We start from the raw sequence: 4,320 nt of genomic DNA on the forward strand, positions 1-4,320 counted from the left end.
TGGTTGTCAGGTTTGGTGGCAGACTCCTTTTACCTGCTGAGCTATGTAACTTGTCCAGGAGTATTAACTTTTTTAAACTAAGTCAAAATGTCAAACAACTTCAGGGGCAAAAAAAAAAAAGTACCTCTGTGAATTGAAGAGCCTGTTACTTTTAAAGTATCATGCATCACATAATTACCTGGGAATATAAAAATCTAGAAACTTGAAAAAACTTTTTATGCAGTCTTTTCTTACCTTCCTGTCTCCAAATGGTTTTCTGTTATTTTGCCTTAATTATATTTAAGAAAAGCTAAATGCTTCAGTAGTTTTAAATTTTAATTTGACAGCATCTGAACTACAATGTGGTGTTCTATCTTCAGCACAGTGGCTACACCTTAATCTGCCATTTCAGCCAGCAGTTGTGACTCCACAATTACCAGTCTGCTTCTCTTGCAGTGGCCTGGCTGCTCAGGCCATGGCCTGGCAGGAATTCTGTTCTAAGACTTAAGGTTCAAAGGCTGGGGTGAAACCCTGCAAACTCAGAGAAGCTGAGTAGCAACTAGCTGACCCTTTCTCCTTGCTGGTGTCTCCAAAAGGCCCGTGCTTCCATTCCACCAAACTAGGAAATGTGGCATCACTCCAAATCCCTCCCTGCTACTTCCTGTGTCTATCTCTTCCAGATGCCCTCTGGTGCTCCTATGATTGCCTCCTGACCCAAGATTAATTAATAAAATTTAATCAACACAAATGGAAACTCAGCATTCATAGTGTGATCCAATATCCCCCAGCATTCCCCCTTTTAGTTTAAAAAGGAAAGGTTTTAACTAACACAGTAAAACTATATACAATAAGAACAATTATCAAGTAAGGATTGCATTCACAATGTCCAGTCCATTTGTAGTTGGCAAATTCAATCCAATTACCTGAGTAAACAGGAAGAGCATTGTAAGCAACTTCCAAAAATCTAGAATGACAGAGACAGCTGGCTACCTGGAAAATTACCCAAAGTTCTGCGATGTTGGGGCATCCATCTTCAGCCTACAGACCTGGAGTCTCTCAATTGCTTCCCTCTGTATCCTGTAGAATGTCTGGCAGTTTCCTCTGTGAAGCAGGAACCTGAAGGACCATCTCACCTTGCAAAGTTTAGTGGTCACCTTCCTATGGGTCCTGAATGTCCAGTTTATACAACATGTGGTCAAGCAGTCCAGGCAAGAACAGTTTCTTGCCCAAATGATTAACTTTAGCCATGAAGAAGATAAACTCCATATGAAGTGTCTTCAACACCCACCCTCCTCTTTGAAGTAATTAGTGCTGCCAGAAGCAAACATGTCTCATTGTCCAGGAAAGTCTAAGTTCTTAAAACATTTTAAATGCCATATTCTATAGGTCTTTGAAGTGTTTGAAGATTACCTACCTAATGGAAATATATGTATACCTAGAAAACTAACATGACTATAAGTTTGATTATCATAGATAACTAATATATTTCTCAACTATACAATTTCAAATGAGTTGCACAAACAAAATACATTAAACAAGAGTAGAAATATACATACAGTATAACAAAATTAACTTTAAATTTGTATCAATAAAACAAATCCATAGCAATATAAAACATTTTAAGCAAGTTGTTGCTCTTTAAAAGATTCATTAATCTACCCTTTTATCCTATCATATCTATAGCCTATATTTCTATATCATATCCCCCTTTTTTTAGAAAGAGATTGACTATGACCAATAACATTTTGTAATCAACAACCTAAACAAATACAAACATCCATAATCCATTTGGTGAGAATGTGGGAATAGTATTCTATGCTACTTTCTGCTGATGGGGGCACTGGTGGTCTTATGGGGGTCCTGAGAAAATTAAGAATTATGGTCAAGTCCTGACTGGAATAGTCTGTGAGGCTGCATTGTCTGAGCCATTTGTCTTGAAGCTGTTTTTGGATGTTTAATAATCTGGGCCATGGGTGTCATCAGAGACCTTTCAGGGGCTCTTCCTTGATCAAACTATATTAGCTTGGAAGCAATTCACAGGTTCTCATCTTCTGTGAAAACAAAAGCAGAACCTCTTTTCCAAAGTAACATATCCTTAGACATAAACTTTGAAGTCCAGATACCTTTAAAATATCTATATTGATTTAACTCAGCTGCTTTTACAATCAAATGTCTCTCTGCAGTTAAAAATTCCAAAGACAACATAATCCAGACTCTCTGTGTGAGTTCCATCTTTATGTGGCTTATGGTTTTTTTTTAATTACTTTTACTTTCTCTCTAAAGACTTTATTTTTTAAAACTTTCTATTTTTTTATATAACTGTCTATATTCCAAACCTACATATATTTTTTTTTATACACAGTGTAAACTGTTTAGAGGTTTATTTCATCTGAATCTGCTTTATTGTGAACCTATTGCTTTAAACTGCAGTGGATAGGACTGAAATGGCAGCTTTGGCTGCTGGCTCTGCCCACCTCAGCTTCCCAACATAGTGGAACTAAGTTTACTACCAGCTCTGTGGGAATCATGCTCACCACCAACTCTGGGAAGCAGTGAGTCCATGTCTCCATCTAGCAGCATGTAGCCCAGAAACCTTTTTTTTTTCCTTCTGTACTAGCAAAAGCTAAATCTGCCAGACAGTGTGTTGTAGGCCTAAAGAAACTGCTGTGTAACTTGGCTGGAATCCACTATGCCGTAGCTCAAGCCCGCACACCATGAACCTGTCATACTGTAGCTCAAGTCTGCATGCCACAACATCTCTGTACCTTGGCGTCTCTATATCTCGGCCCACATGAGCCCTGAAGTAGAAAGCTATTTTTGGCTCCATTATTGTGTGTTTAGAAGTCCTTTTTAAACTCTTTTAGGCCTTATGGAAATTCGAGAGCCCCACGTTGGGTGCCAAATTTAGCTTGAAGTTTTCCTATGTCCCACCTGGCTGGCAGTTGGGACAAGTCTTTCCCACTCACGTTCCCCAAATAAATGCACAGAGGCTTATATTAATTATAACTGATTGGGCATCAGCTCAGGCTTCTTACTGACTAGATCTTACACTTAATTTAACCCATAATTCTTATCTATGTTTAGCCACGTGGTTTGGTACCTTTTCTCAGTTCTACCTTATCATCTTGCTTCCTCTGTCTGGCTGGTGACTCCTGACTCTGCTCTTTTTCTTCCCAGCATTCTCCTCTTCTGCTGGCCCTGCCTATACTTCCTGCCTGGCTACTGGCCAATCAGCATTTTATTAAACCAGTATACAAGGGTATCATCCCACAGCATGTGCAGGAACTAGATGAAGCCTATTTCTAGAATTAGTACTCTATATGACCAATAATACCATGACAGAAAGTTTAATATATTTATAGTAATCTTATAAATGTAATATCTATACCTTAAGAAAAGTTTTAAAGAGTCAAAATAAAACCAAAGGATTATGAGATTAGTGACAATAGAACAGTACCTTAATTTTGGCTTCCTCTGTCCCACATCAGGTGACTCTTCTGACATGAGACAGAGATTTGGATTTTCCTTTAACAAGCATGGTTGGGTTTAGAGAAGGAGAGAGCCATGCTCCAACTCCAAAATCAGCTTTAATTTTTAATTGAACTGGGACTACAAAAAGACCATTTGCTTTTTATGTTTGTAGAGAGCAGCAGGAACAAATATTTGGGAAGATTTATGAAATTTTATCCTATTGGAAGTGTGCTATATCATTAGGTCAAATTTACTCTTTTTCCTGGGGCATTTTTCTCTGAATGATTTGTCCTTCAGATGTCTCATTTGTCCAGTGGTCTTCAGATTCCTTAGTTGGATGCTTTTATTCTCCTGGAAAGACAAAAACAAAACCTTTCCCCAACCCTAATGTTGGGGAGTTCCTTTTTTGTCAGGTTATATCTTTGTTAAGACAAAATTGTTTTGGCAACAGTAAAAGTATTATCTTTTCATAATATTTTTTCTCATACCTAATCAAATAAAATGCATTTGTTAGTCTTAGAAGTTTGGATTGAATGACCAAGCTGTTTGATGAACTATCACCTCTCCTAATCAAAAGGTCTCTCCTGTTAGAATCGAATCTTTATCAATCTTGATGATATCCATAGCTTTTCTTCTCTGGTGGAAACAAAATCAAAACTTCTTCCCCAATGTAACACGTGCCCTGATTTCCATTCTGAGATCAACACATCTTTAAAATATATAGGCTGATTTAATTCAGTGTTTTATTTCCTATTATCCAGTGGCTCTCCGCAGTCATTTTTTATTGGTACTTTAAAATTTAATATTTACATAATTAATATTTAATTTAATACACAATAAAGCACTGTATAATCTATCTCAGGGGGGTCA

The sequence above is a fragment of the Peromyscus eremicus genome, chromosome 3 (assembly GCF_949786415.1).
Source record: "Peromyscus eremicus chromosome 3, PerEre_H2_v1, whole genome shotgun sequence".
Classification (NCBI taxonomy): Eukaryota; Metazoa; Chordata; class Mammalia; order Rodentia; family Cricetidae; genus Peromyscus; species Peromyscus eremicus.